Consider the following 16684-nt stretch of genomic DNA (forward strand, 5'->3'; position numbering starts at 1 on the left):
GATCTAACCCAACCGAGAGAAAAGTAATTAAATGATTGGAATTGAAATATGTCTGGCTTATAATGAATATCAAGTTAACGAAGTAGTTCAATTAACTAATATTATGAATACCAAAACATATCATGTTTAGAGATTTATTAATGGTGAATAATTAATCAACAACATTTAAGGAAGTAGTTCATAAAATGATGATGATTATTAATTCAACAACTCGAATGATTAAACCATAATATAAGGAAATAGTTCACAAAATATTATTGTTTGTTAAATCAGAATTAAAAGGTTGATTTATGAGTAAATAGTTACTCAGAATTCAGAGTTCAACAGATAAGAGTAGGGATAAATAACAATAGATAATTGAGGCAAATTACTCACATAGACAACAGTGCACAAACATGAATGAAAATGAAACATTTATGCCATTATAAAATGAAATCAATATAAAAATAATAGTATTTTAAATATCAATCTTATGAAATTATTTCTCTCGCTCTGATCTCCAACAATCTTTTACAATGCTTGAACTTTGCTACAAAAAATCAAGCTACAGTAGTGCAAACTCAACTCCCCAAATACAATCCAAAATGCAAATGAAATTTCCTAAAATTATCCACTAGATCTGAGACTTTACTCTCCTCTCACCTACAACTCTAAATCCCTATTACAGTAGTTCTTTTAAGAATTGTAGAATTGTAGAGAAGAGAAGCCCCTTGTCCATTTTACAAACTACTATTTATAATTACAAAATTAATCTCAAATAGGAGAGTTGTTGAAGAATAAATCTGCTCCAACAATTTTCATTGGTTAAAATTTCTTTTCTTTTCTTACTATAGAAATTCCATTTGTTGAAATCTTCTCTTCCTCATATTCTCAACGGTTCTCCCGCCAAAACCAATCAAAATTCAATTAAAATACAAATTAAAAAAAAAAAAAATACTAAATCTGGAAAAGAAATATCTTCAATTAAAATTAAAATTAAATAAATAAATAAAATGAAATCTGAGCTTTCCATTGATTCTTGAAAATATCTTATTGTTCAAAGAGAACATAGTCGAATGGATCTGCACTCAATAAAGGCTATGAGTAAATGGAAATGCACAAATTAAACTCAAAAAATCAATTTTGTTTACAAATTCTAAGCTTAATATTATGTTAAATTTTAGATTCATTAAATTACATAATCTAGTCATGCAACCACTTCAGAAATATTATCCATGATTTTATCTATCTAATGAGCCGTCCTAGGCCTCATTTGGCCAAGTAAAACTCAACTTATAAGTTTCTAAAGTTAAACTGTCAAAATTACAAGAATTCTGGAAAATTTGTTACCTAGGCAAAAAATAAGAAACTTTAATTAAAAATCTAACCTAAATTAAATTAATAATTATTGCTTAGTTAATATTAATTTAATTATAATTACAAAATTAAATTAAATTAACTACAAACTAATTATATATCATTAAAATACTTTTTAATTAAAAATTAAAATTAATATATTAAAAATATAATTAAATTATATTAAAATTATCATTAGATTATAATTAAAATATAATATAATTATAATTAGAATATATTAATTAACCCAAAATACCATATTAAAAATTTCAAATCAAAAAATATGCTTATACGTCCATGGTGGATCAAGAATAAATTTTCAAAGTGACTTAAGATCTATTAATGCATCGAATTATAAATTTAGGAGGAGGATTTAATGAAGAAGAAGTGCCACATGACAGAGGTACATGAAACTTTTGATAAAATTTATCGCATATCATAATTTTAATGATATCAGAAGTTTTTAAATGCACACCAAACCAAAAATCTGATATTTGATATTTAATATCAGTGTTTTAAATATCGGATTTTTTTTAATATCAATTTTTTAAATATCAAAACTTTTTTGAAATATTAGAAAGATTTTATCAAAAGTTTTTAACTTTTCAAATATTGGATATCGAGACTTTTTGAAATATCGAGAAAATTTTATCGGGATAATTTATTGGGTCTTTTTATTGAAGAGAGGAGGTGAGGTGAAGTGGGGCCCACTTGGAGTGAGACTCATTCATTATAAACTACATCCACTTGGTAATTAAAAATCCTACAAAATGAACTACAACCACTTTACAATTTTGAGATTTCAAGTCTCGTAATTTCTTTTAAAATTAGGAATTGGAATCTGAACACATAATTTTAATTGTTCTACAATTTCGCTGGACGATTTTGTAGGAATGTTAGTGAAAAATGAAAAAAAATCGTAAAATTAACTAGGAATTAATATTTACAATGAATTACTAACTTATTTACAAAATTTAAAATAATATACATTTTGTATATTTTTTAAATCCAGACGGTAAAAATTATCGAACTTCAGATGAGGACCATTTGCAAACTGTGTAACCAAATGAGATGAAACGAGTACCGATGGAAAGCTAGCAAAAGGTCGAAATCAATGAAGCAATAAAAATAGAAATCCGACAAGAATATAAAAATGGTAAAATTGTAACACACTTAACCAAAATAAAACATTAAAAAGGTGATTTAGCCAAAAAATTAACCAAAAGAAAACATTAAAAAGGTGATTTAACCAACAAATTATGGAAAGGGTCCCCATTATTTGAAATCAATAAGTAAAAAATGGGGGTGTTGAGTTTTCACTAAAACACAACCTTATCTATGCAATTAGGGCTAGTGATTATGCACATATTTTTGTTTTTCTTACCTTCACAAATTTGAACTAGGGAATTCGATCTCCTTGAGATGAGATGGTGCCAAGTTGATCTTCTTTTCTACCCTCACTTCAAAACCTGTCTCTACTACCATGTTGAGAAATCTAGGGCAGAGAGCTAATTTAAATATTAACTTGATTTCTCTTTAATCCTTAATACTTTTTAGAGATTTAGATCCTTCCATGGCTTTGGTTACAAATATATGTGATGTGTCGTTCATAGATCTATAGCCTAATACAATCATCACAGATTCATAGTTGTTCCATATTGGCTAGCATAGATAGGCTGGTAGATCATCACTTTGGTCCAAATAAATATAGAGATAGATAAGGTTAGGCTATACACCGATGAAAGTTTATCCCACCCAGACTTGATAACCCCTGTTCACTAACCTCAAATACAATGAGGGTGTAGAATACCAAATATTTGATAAATCTATGGTATAAGTCAATTAACTTTGTTATGAACACCAAGAGCTTATAATTAGATTATTGTGTTAAACTAAGCCTTTACACAATTCGTGCCCATGATAAGTCAAATATCTACTACTTTTTATCCCTATTCCACTCCACAATACACTACCACACTCCTAATTTAGGTGCTGGTTGCTCCTACTTCAATGCCTAATCAGAAAAATTTGTGATTATGATGAAAATTTAAGTATATATGTGTGCTAGGAAAATTTTAGGGGTGAAATTTCACAAATCGGCTATTTTTTGGACATTTTATGAAAAAAATACTTGCCAATTTGGTTAAAAGTTCACCTATTTTTAGATATATATGATTAAATGGAAGATATTCACAAAAAAATTACCAATTTTCATAGTACATTATATGTTTTTGATTGAATATTTTCCTACATTCTATATGTATGAATTTTCAAACTAGAATAATCACCTATAGTAATAAATATAGGAAAAGTATTAAATCCTTAAAAAATACCTTGTATGTGTGTAATGTCCATGATGAGATGCATGAATTGTCCTCCCCACATTGCTTGCCAATGATTATAACATTGAATGGGCTAGCCCTGGTCTACCTCATCATCTCAAAATGGCCTGATAGATGAAAGTATACAATTTTTGTCATCATCACTTCACACTATCTCATGGATGACCCTTTCTATAGATTATATGCATGAATTTATGGAAGGCCATCCCCTCTACCTATCATATGATTGATTGTGACAGCAAGTGAGTAAATGATCGTTGACGAATCTTTATTGACAAGATCACCTACTTATAAATTGTACTTTATTCACCTTTTATCGCAATCAATCATAGGCTAGGTAGAGGGAATGGTTTGCCAGAAATTTATGCATATAATATGTAGAAGGGGTCATCTACGAGATAGTGTGAAGTGATGATGACATGCATGGTAAATTTTCATCTGTCAGGTCATTTTGAGATGATGATGACAAACCAGTGCTAGCCCATTCAAGGTTATAATCATTGATGGGCAATGTGGGGAGGACAATTCATACATCCCATCATGGAAATTACACTCATATGTACTTAAATTGTCATCATAATCACAAACTGTTGTGAATTGACAACTAATATATGTTAGAATTTTGTTAGACTAATATAGATTAGAAAATGCAACCAATATATAGATTAGTTACAATAAATATAGTAGAAAATATTGGATGTGTGAGCATTGAAGCCTCCCATTGCACTAGCTAGTGCAGATCTAGTTATGTTCTTGAGCTTGTTCAATTTAAAAAAAATTGGAACAATTGTCTTCAAAACCCTATTATCAACTTCTTTGTTGATGATAGCATCACACACCACTAATTTTCCATGCCCTTCAATCCAGTTCAAAGTTGTGGGTTTCTTGTTTGCATAGAAATTTCTAGAAACACTCATTAACATCCATGTCATGAAACTCATTTTGAAGGAAATCCAAAACATTATTCACACCCTTAGATACCATATTCATCCCCACAACATCCTTAGTAAAGCAATTTGGTCAAAGAATCTATGTAAATCCTTTGTTTATTTACAATGTGGCCTAATAACTTGCTATTAAAAATATCATTTGATAGGATTGAAATAAATTCTATACAATTTGTCTTTTAAATTTAAATTTAACAATATAAATATTGCAATACTATAGATTATAAGACATTTTGATCTATGGGTGGCTATCTATTTATTGTTGAGAAAACTAGGGCAAACAAAATTAGGGCTTCTATATGCTAGATGACTACTATAATAGATTCATGAATTATGTTGCTACTATTTCTTGTCTTTCAGGCATCCACAATCCCATGAGTATACCATGAATCTATATTTATATATCAGAGTGACCAAGGATCAAAGGATCCTTAAAGTTCCCTCCTTCCATCATGCTTATCAAAACAGAGGATCAACTTATCCTTATTTCTTTGGATGACAAGATCTTCTTAAATTTCCTTTGCCCAATGTTTTCATCCTTGCTCCATAAGATTTAGAATTTCCAAGAGGAGTAGTTTCCTCTTTTTCCTTCATCTGGGATGCTTCCATCATACATTGGGACCAAAGTCCATCGAAACTGATTGTTTCCTTTCTTGAGTGTATGTTGGTCACGAAGGAGTTTCATTCCGAAGGAAGTGAATTGAGAACACAGGTTGTCATTCCTATATCAGTAATTGTTTCACCAAAAGCATGCAACTGATCTCTTAGTTGAGACATATTCATAGGATGGGATGCAATGTCTTCTTCAAAGGAATTTTTTCTTTGTACAACCTGCTCCTTAGTGCAATATATTTGACCTGAGGTACCCACTGAATACATCTTATTCAATCTCTCATAGATGTCCTTTTCCTTATTTAATTCCGCCACAAAAGGGATAATGCTATATTTTATTGACTCCAACAATATCCTTTGAGCCATTGTCTCACCTTTGAAATATTTGTTCCATGTATCTATGTCCTTCTTGTCTGGTTCTATAACTTTACATAGAGCATAATCCATGGCATCATTTTCAATAAGGATGAGATCAATCCTCTTCTTCCATCCTTGGTAGTTGGAAGTCCCTTCGAGCTTGTTGCTCTCCTTGTAGAATGAAGACATATTGGATGGCCAAGGGTTAAATTCAACAATCAACTGATACAGTGTTGTGAAAATTGTGATTAAATCATGATTTTTTATGCATGGCGATTTAATCCGTTATTTTTTCCAAAATGAAAAAATCAGGATAAAATCGTAAAAATCGAAATAAATTCATAAAAATCATTGAAAATTCATAAAAAAATAGTGGATGATTTAGATATTAAAAAAATTGAAACCAATGTTTTTTTGTATTTTTTAATGTTTTCGATGTTTTCTCATTTTTTTACCAATTTTTACGATTTTTTCATTTTTTGGACCCTTGTCGATTTTATCTCAATTGCGATTGTTCACAATAGTGGATTAATGTCTAGGTTGAGTTAGATTTCCTTCTTCAAGATGTTCCAAAAATTGATCCAAATTCACTTGTTGAGATTCCTCTAGGATTGATATATTGTTTTTTCAAAATTTATGAAGTTTCTTTTTCAAACAAAGAAGATTGCTCCTTCTCAAGGATGGAAAATGTCCACAAGGTTTTTCCAAATATACGAATACATACAAGATGATAAGTGCCTTTGCCAAGTGTGCTCATAACTACTCTCTTCAACACAGAGCCTTACTATTTCCTTATTGAACCCAAAATTGACTTTGACCACAAATTTCAAACTGCCTTCGTGAAAATTACTAAAGAATATTGCATAGTGAGTAGACTTCTCAATGATATACTTAGAAGTTGTAGATCAAATCTCTTGATTGTTCATGCTTCAAAGAACATGTGTGTGTGTGTGTGTGTTTGGTGACTGCACTCTTGTGCCACAATGTCTCATTTTCATAAAATTAATCTTTCAAAGACTATAGGGTAACTATGTCACAAGGATGACTACGGATGAAATCCGCCCTTCCATAATCCCTTCAAAATTGATCTAGTTCTGCACAAAGATATAGATGAACCTTAGTCTTCTTTGAGATGAAGAGTTTGTACCTCTAACAAGAGTAGTATGCCCAGAACTACTCATATCCTTCATTGAGTGCTATGAGGTTGAGTATCAAGCTTTCAATGTTACACTTATGCCCAAAAGGTGATCAGGTATCCAAACTCTTCTTGTTTGAATATTCACAACCTAGAATAGGTCCACGAAAATGCCCATAACTTCAGATATGAGGTAGTTACTATAATTTTGACTTCATGAGATGGTGAAAAAAGTCCTAATCAAAGTCCAAAAGCTCGCTTGCTTTTCCAAAGGTCTCAACCTTCTTAGAGATAATGAATTAGGCCTTTGGCCTCTTTAAAGAAGAGATCAAAAATCACACTTTGATATACATAGTTCAGAGGTATTAACACTTAGAATAGAGATAATTATGTTACATGGGACTTTGATCCACTTTGATATGAGTTCAACTCTCTAATAGCTTGAGAGTAGTCTTGTTAGACCCTTAAAATAGAGCTACAATGTTCTATAACTTTTTCGTTGGGTTGAGTTCTAAATGTAGTGACTAGACCTTGATAATGTGCCCGGAATTTGAGTCTAGCCTTCCATAGGATTTTTGCCTGAGAGGAATGAATTCTTTGCAAATATTGTAGCCTCTAGTGACCTTCTACTTTTCCCTTATACACACAAACTTAGCTTTGATACAATGTTGAGAAAACTAGGGCAAACAAAATTAGGGATTATTTTAAATGTTTTCTCTTATTACATTGACAATTCTTGTGATATTAGATCATTCCATCATTATTATTATGTTGTCTTTATCAAGTCAATGCCAAATTTTATAGGTCTTCCTATCCCAAATTCGGTGGCTCGTGAGGCTCACACTAGCTCTCTTCCACTTGGCACACTTTCCATCTAAGACAATTCATGGGAGAGTTTTAAGGCCTATTCGACTCTCTTGAAACTAATATGGAAGTTAGTGACTATGATAATGTGTAAGCTTTGTAGATATATCTTTTTGGGCCTTTCTAGAAATATTTCTTGCATGATTTCAGTAGTCCCTTTTGAGCCTTTCCTATAGCTAATCCATGACACTTTTGGAGGATTCATTTGAGGTTTTTCATGGGTTTATAGAGGTTATTGCTAAGGAATTTATCTAAGCCTACTTGACCCTCGTTGCAGACTCTCATGGAAAATTTGGTGACAAATATGTAGTTTAGTTTGGGCATAATCCTCACCATGAAAACTTTACTAAGCTAAGATACCTCTCTATGGTTAAGATATGATATATAATGGAGCTCCCAAATTACCATGTATGGTGGACAACCTGAAGTGGCTCCTATTTTGGAGCACGTCTTATCCATTAAATTCCTCAGATTGTTGTATCTATACATTGATACCATATGGGTTGTATAATTTAATCAAAATTTTATTATATGCAAAATTTGGTTTTCATATATCATGTAAAAAAAGAAACAACACTACCATTGCAATATATATCACGTTGTATAAATTTATTTGTGCTACATGTGTTGTATTATTCTTGAGAACTTACCATATATTCGGGGTTTGAGCTATTGTCAAACCAACATGTTTCATTACCCTTTCAATGTGCTAAATACCAAGAGTCAAGACATAATTTACAATATCACATATGTTTGGTATACCGTGTGCCTTGTTATATGATAAACTTGGATTTTGAGTATTTCATAATCAACATGATGTGGTAAGAATTACTGATAGATTAACCACCAAACATTTTTCCTGATGGTCCCTTTTTAAAATTTGCAAATAATGGATGAAAATACATTCGAACTTTTGAGCCTTAATGCCCTGAACTCATGCTATTCATAGTCATCATAAGAGGTTCTTTATCATTAAACACATTACAAATGAAACCATTTTTTTTTGAAGTAGCAACTATGATTTTTGATGATATATTTTCTTTATGGAAACACTGCGACTTCATGGAGTTTCTAACATAAGTTTTTCATATTGTTGAATTTTTAAATACTCATATAAACAATTTAATTTATGATGATAATATGATGCCTTTGTTTAGAAGGACATTTAGTCAACTTTCCACCTTTAATGTCGTGTTACAATCACACATAACACATACAAGCAAAATGAAATTTCTTATAGCAACAAAAATAAGACAAAATTAAAAATTTATCTTCTTATTACACCAAGGGATATGGGACTCCACCAACCATTTTTTATTTTTATTTTTATTTTTTATTTATTTATTTTTAGGATGAGAAATTGTAGACATTTTAAATGGTTTGCGTCCTTTAGGGTAGGTGACTCAAGAAGTCATTTTGGTGATGAAGCCCTATATTTGTGTTTAGTCCAGATACACTTGAAAAAAATACTCCCACTAAATATTTAATATTTCTAACTTAGATGAGATCAGGTTTTTTTTTTTTTTTTTTAGGATGAGAAATTATAGACATTTTAAATGGTTTGTGTCCTTTAGGGTAGGTGACTCAATAAGTCCTTTTGGTGATGAAGCCCTATATTTGCGTTTAGTCTAGATACACTTGAAAAAAATACTCCCACTAAATATTTAATATTTTTAGCTGAGATTATATTTGTTTTTTTATTATTTATTTATGATTATTATTATTTTAGTGTGGTTCACAATTACTATGGTCAGTGAGTGGTCGCTACGTCCACGAAAAAATCTGGGCTACTCGCCCCTCGGCCCACTGTATTTATTTATTTATTTATTTTTATTTTTATTATTATTATTATTATATATTTGCAAGATGAGAAATTATAGACATTTTAAATGGCGTGCGTCCTTTAGTGTGGGTGACTCAACAAGTCCTTTTTGTGATGAAGCCCTATATTTGCATTTAGTCCAGATACACTTGAAAAAAATACTCCCACTAAATATTTAATATTTCTAACTTAGCTGGGATTAGAATTTTAATGGATCCATGATGATACAACCTTATATCACATTTCTTCAATTTTCTAACAATCACGACCATTTTTGTTAGACTTCTAAGAACATATTTAATAGTTTTCATTCCTTAAGATCCATCAAAATACATATATGGTAATGGTAGGTCATATTATAGCTACTTTCGTACATGAAAAACTTATGGAAGGAAAAATCTATGTAATTCCATGGTTGAGATAACACATCTCCATAAATTCCCTTCTAGAAGTCTAGGAATAGAGAGGGTTTCTCAAGGAGCTAAGCCTATTTTCAATTTGAATTTTGAAATTATATGACCACATCTCTCTCTGTTGAGGGAAGTTGTTTATCAAGCTTATGGACTCCTTTGTAATGATTATGGCTAGTTTTCAAACCAAGGCTCATGCTCCATTGAAATTCTGAGAAAAATTCAAAGAAATTTTCATGTCAAATCCTTTGAATATTTCAAGAAAGCTAAGCCAATTAGGTTGTGTGAAAATACTCATAACAATTGAGTTGGCCTTTATGGCTTATGTTTTATCTAGTTCATACTTGTTACCAAGCCTTGCATTTTTAAATGCCTATATTTGGAAGATTTTCTATTGATGAAGGTTTGATAAAGAAGTATTTTTCCATTCTCAAACTTGAAGTTATTGATTAATTTGGGAGGTAATGCCAATTTTTTCATGAATTGACATGGTCAAATAAAAGAAATAAGTACATGTGTGAAGAATCAAATCATAAATAAAAGAAATAAGTACATGTGTGAAGAATCAAATCATTAATCTACTCATATGCCACATCATGCTATAGAATATCCATAAATCATGAAACATGAAGGTTTAAGTGTGATATCATGCATAACATAATGTGCTATAGAATTAGCCTAAGGATACATAACTTTATAAAATAGGCATGTGACCATATAGCAAATTTAATGATGAAGTTATCTTATAGTTGCATAATATATACCATGGAGCTTGCAAGGTGGACTAATAACTAAGTTTGTTTTACTAATTGGAGCAATAAAATGCCTAAAAGTAACATTAATTGAGATAAAAAAAAAAAGGTGTGAAATTATATATATTTTTTAATGCACAAAATTTTGTTGAATATTCGATGGAACATGCTAGCCGTCAAATATTTGACTATTATTAGTTGGAATAACCGTGAGATAATCAACACAAAATCGACAGAACGAAGCATTAATCGTATGAAAATCCCATTGGACAAAAATACAAGCGTGATATATTCGACTAACAACTGACAAAACGAAGTGTCGAACATATTACACTCCCACCAGAAAAACTGTTATCTGGCAAATATCCAACACAACACCGTCAGACTGCGTACCCCATACCAAAAAAATGACACATGATATTCAAAACTCCTGGTTATTCGATTTTGATACGCTAAACATATCGCTCCATACTAATCGAAGGGAGCGTCAAAGAGATAACACTCTTGTTGCATAATCTAGGTAGACCATTGATTATAAGACGTTGCAATGTCAATTTTTCCTGTTGGTCTAAATTCAAAAAATTTCAAATATCTGATATAAAATCGTCACAATTTTGCAAGTTTGGAATGAAAGAATGCAACACGGTACCTATTAGATATTCGACATTTTGTGTGTCGAATATCCAATGAATTATAGCGTCGTAAAACGATTTCAAAATGTTGGTTTTTTATGACATTTTCTGTCATTTTTTCGTCAATAATCTACGTCTGTACCTTAGAATATTTGACGTTGACTAAAATGTCAACTATTAGATACAATGATAGAGAAGATTTTTTGAGCAACAATGTATCAGATAGATGATGTTAATAAGTCGCATATGCAACTAATAGCAGTCGGATTTTGACCCATTTGTACTAGTGAACTCACTAAGGGTAACCAATCATCTAGCTTGCCTATTATTCAAAATGGGTTGGTCAAACAAGTACTCAACCCACTGTCATCAATCATCAAGACAAACCTCCTGCCAAGAAGATAATGTCTCCACACCTTCAATGCATGAATGATAGTTGCCAACTCAAGATCATGCATCACATAGTTTCTCTCGTTTTCATTCAAATTCCTTGACTCATAGAATACTATCTGCCCTTCCTGCATTAGGACTCCACTAAGTCCTTCCTTGCAAGCATATGTACAAACCACAAACTCCTTATCAGGATCTGTGATTTTTAAAACTAGATCATCTGTAAGAAAATGCTTCAATTGCTCAAAAATAGCTACACACTCCTCATTCTATTCAAACTTCTTCCCTTTCCTCTACAAATATGTAATTGGATAGCCAATCTGTGAGAAGTTCCTAATAAACCACCTGTAATAACCTATTAGTCCCATGAATGATCTAACCTCATCCACATTCCTAGCAGTTGACCACTCTATGATAGCTTTAATATTTTCCACATCCACTGCTATCCCCTCCTTGGAAACAACACGGTGTTAGAAATTAAATAATATATCAATGAAATACATACAATACTCTGGAAACAAAAACACATAAAACAAGAGAGACACAAATATACGTGGTTCACCCAATTTTGGCTACATCCACTAAGAAACAACTAGTCATTCCTTTTATAGTATCCAACAAAATAAAGAGATACAACCTACAACAGATCTGTTGTAATTTACTCTTCGTTCTCACACATTTTCCTTCTCTCTTTCTTGCTCAAAATCATTATATACATCCACAATATAATTCCATCATATAAACCGAGGGTTGCCTTCTAGGGAAAAAAACCATAAATTAACATAACTTCTACCATAGGTCATCCACCTAATGAATGACTCATATTGACTACAAAAGTCCCCTCCGCACCCCCCATGTGGAGGGGTGTATAGTATTCTTGGGTTATACAACCGGTTGAAGCAAAACCTCTGAATCAAGAAGATAATCAGGCTCCACACCCAACACATTTCCCAAGTAATGAATATGAGACTAAAAGAAACTACACTTGTTGAGCTTGGCATACAACTATTGCTCTTTCAACAATATTAATACCTCTTCTAGGTTCTCTACATGCTCTTCCTCATTCTTATAATATATCAATATATCATCAATAAAAACTATCACAAACTTGTCCATATAAGGTTACAACACACTATTCATTAAGCACATGAAAGTGGCTGGAGCATTAGTAAGACCAAACGAAACCATCACAAACTCATAATGTCCATACTTTGTATGGAATGTTGTCTTGTAAATGTATTATTCTTTGATGCACACCCGATGATATCCTGATCTCATATCAATCTTTGAAAATATTTCTACTCCCTTCAACTGATCAAATAAGTCATCAGTCTATGGCAAAGGATACTTGTTCTTAATAGTTACCTTGTTCAACTTTCAGTATTCAATGCACATCCTACGAGTACCATCCTTCTTCTTTACAAACGACACTAGTGTAGTCCAAGGTGACAAATTTGGCCTTATGTATCCCTTATCAAGCATTTATTTAGGCTACAACTTCAATTCCACCAACTTCGGAGTACTCATCCTATACGGTGCCTCAGATGTTGGTGTTTCTCCCAGCGTTAAATGAATAGAAACGCCCACCTCTCTATGAGGAGGAAACTCTGGAATCACTATAGGAAACACATATTGAAACGTCTGCAAAAAAAGATACCTCTTCAGAACTTCATCATCCTCAACATCCTTCCCTTGTCATTAGAAATATGAACTACAAACAATAAACATCCATTTCGATAATCGTGCTTTGTCTGCAAAGTTGTAACCATTCTCACTGATGTATGCTTCTTCTTTCCCTACAAAATTCTCCTTTCTCCATCATCATCCAGGCACTCAATATCCTTTTCATATTATTCTACCTTGGTCCTTTGAATGAAAATCCAATCCATACCCAAAAGAATATTATACGAACCCAAAGGAAGAACATTTAGATGTGCTAATGTAGGCATACCATTTAGCTCAAATGCACAAGTTATTACCCAAGGATGAACTCTTCTCTTGGTACCTGTAGCCAATTGCACCAACCAAGGTTTTGCGTGCACCTCTTTATTCAAGAAACACCTATCCACTAGGTCATGACTGATAAAACTATAGTTAGATCCAAGGTCAATCAAAATGGAAACAAATTGATCACAAATATTACCTTCCATCGTGATAATGGATTCCCGATTATCAGCCTGCTTATTATCTACAGCTGCGTAAATATGAGAAATACTTTTCCCATCATCTCCAACTCTCTGTTCCTCGTAAGCACTGTAAATATGAGGCCGTATGCCCTGATGTGATGGAAAATATCTCCTACGATGATCTCCACCACAAGTCAAATACTGCAAAGGTTTCCTACCACCACCCTTATTCTGCTCCTCAGGTTGAGACCCATGTCCTTTGTCAACTACACTGAACTTCTTATAAGGTGCTACATTATCCTTGTCACCTGCATCCTAAGGTCTTCCTCGCTTCTTAGGCCACTTTCCTTTAGCCTTCTCATTACCTTCCCAATCCTGCTTAGGCTTAGGCTTAGGCTTAGATTTCTCATAACAATTCTTCAACTTCCCAATGACTTCATCTAATGACCGAGGTTCATCATACTCAATCTGATCTTTCAATGCTAAAGGAAATTCATTGATGAACCTTTGGACCAATATGCCATCCTCTAGCCTTAAAAATATCCTTCTCTTGCACTAATTCACATTTTTCGTTATATTGTTCTTAGTAAGAGGAGTAAAAGGGGTTTGTCATAGTATGTGGCCTAATGTGGTTTAATTGCAGTAAAATGAAGCATTTTTAGGCTATTACTTTGCAGGGCCTTAATGAAGACAAGGAGGAGAAAATATAGGGGGGTTTTCCACCTCCTTAACTCCATAAAATTGTCTTGGGATCACCATATCCTCTCTCACCATTTCGAGTTCAATGGAAACCAAGTCACTCCTAGCCCAAGTGAAGATCAAGGAGGACAAGACCCACCATTTTTCGAGATCAAGGAGGGAACCATTCCTATTTTTAAGGGAGTTGCTTCAGCTACCCTTTTGTATAAATAAACTAGAATAAAAGATCATTAGGATTCAAAGTATTTGTTCAGCTAGGTGTAGCTATTGAGCTCCAAGCATTGAGATTATTATTTTCAAATTTTATGTGATGTATTAGACCTTCACTTTTTGATAATGAGAAGTTGGATTTTAAGATGCATCTGAGTTAGAGGGATGAGACCTTTGGGTTTGGGTCCAACCTAGAGGCTTTGGTCCCTATTCTTGTACTTACGTTTCTTCTTGATTCCAAACAGTTCATAGTTTCTTGCATTTCAATAGAAGTTAACTTATAAAATACTATGGTTGCAGCCTCTACATCATCTCTTTTATGGGAGAATGAGCGGAAGGATTCACAACCACAACCCAAAAATATTATGTTTATGATTTCTTCGAAGTAAATTAGTGTTAGTTTTCTTTTTCTACATTTAATTTATGTAGTTTAGAAGTTAGTTCTATGATTAGATCAGTGGTTTGCACGAATTAGATGTCATTTAAATTCAACTTATCTTTTCCATCATAATTTATTTCATTTTGTAAATGATAAATAGATGCATGCATGTGATTGATTGCATGGTTGATTGATATGCAAGGAAGGGAAACTTCACCACTTCCATCTTGAGCTCTTTCACCTTCTTCTTCTACCTCCAAGATCTGTCCCAAAAACTCTATTTTATAAGTTCTTCTGTCTAGGTCACTGAGAGAACTCATCCTAGTGCAAGATAGGCCTCTGATAGGTCCTGAGCTTGGATAGGGGTTCAAACAAACCTCATTTCATTTTTTTCAACTACTATTCACTTCTCCATACCCTCAAGCCAACACTTTCACCTTCAAAAACCACTCGGATTCCCTCCAATAGCATTACAGGCCTCCTATAGAAATCACCTATAGCAAACCTGTAGTAGCCTTTTTATTCATCAGTTTCGACCCACACTGCAACTTGACTTAGCATAGATGCATAATGATCCCTAATTGTGATAATATGATTAGGAAAAGCTCCTAGGCCACTCCAAACCTTCCTTGTCTTCACTACAAAAACAAAGTAGATTTAGTTTCTTTATCAGGCAAGTAGGTTATTGATTTATGAGCAAGTATGAACTAGGTAAAAGGTACCTATGAGTATGATTGGCAGTTTGATGAATTATGCAAAATAGATTAGCTTCTTTTATGCAAGTAGATGTGGTAATTTGATGAATTATACAAGATAACATAACTTCATTTTTGTAAGTAGGTTATCCTTTATCTTTTCATGAATTGAGTAGTTAGGTTTTTACAAGTTGAGTCAATGATATTTATATTTTCATACTTAGAAGCAATTTCCAATTTGTCCTTTTATCAAGCTTTCATTCTAATTCAATAGAAGGAAGGGTCTTTGAGCACTTTTTGATCTAATGTCATAATCGAGAGTGACATGAGTGGAATCCTATCTGTTGTACATATAGCATTATCACCTCAAAGTTTTTATGAACCACAGGTTAATAATTTGGGTTGAGGAGCCCTTAAGAGTTGTAACATTCTTGGTGCAATACCAGGGCTCACCACCTTTGTCTTATCATCCTTATGATAAGGCACCTACCTCAACAACTCTAGAAACTTAGTTGTGTACTCTTCATCTATCATAGAACCCATCTTCAACTCTTATAATTCCTTGGCCTTTCCATTTTAATATCTCCCAGACAAGTACATCTTCCTAAAGAGTCTTTTAAACTCATGCAAACTAAGCTCCTCTACCATGATTCCTCTGGAATTCTTCACATTTTCCCACTAGATATCTTCTTTTCCCTTAAGACTGAAGATCGCTAGCTTGGCTTTCATATTATCTAAATAATCATGCATTTCGAAGAAATTCTTCATCCCATGTGGCCATGCTTCAACATCTTCTGGTTTCTTCACATCCCCATCAAAAGTAGGAGGCTTGGATTTCTTTAACTCTTCTGGAAAATACTGCTTCTCACTCCTCCTATAAGGATGTTGACAGTCATGCTAGTGATTTGTCTTAGAACTGTAACTAGAATAAAACCGATGAGCACTAGTCCTCCTGTTAGGTGTATCTGAAGGTCTGA

Source organism: Pinus tabuliformis, chromosome 2_1, assembly GCF_031772625.1.
Source record: "Pinus tabuliformis cultivar Carrire ecotype Pingquan chromosome 2_1, CPIR1, whole genome shotgun sequence".
Classification (NCBI taxonomy): domain Eukaryota; kingdom Viridiplantae; phylum Streptophyta; class Pinopsida; order Pinales; family Pinaceae; genus Pinus; species Pinus tabuliformis.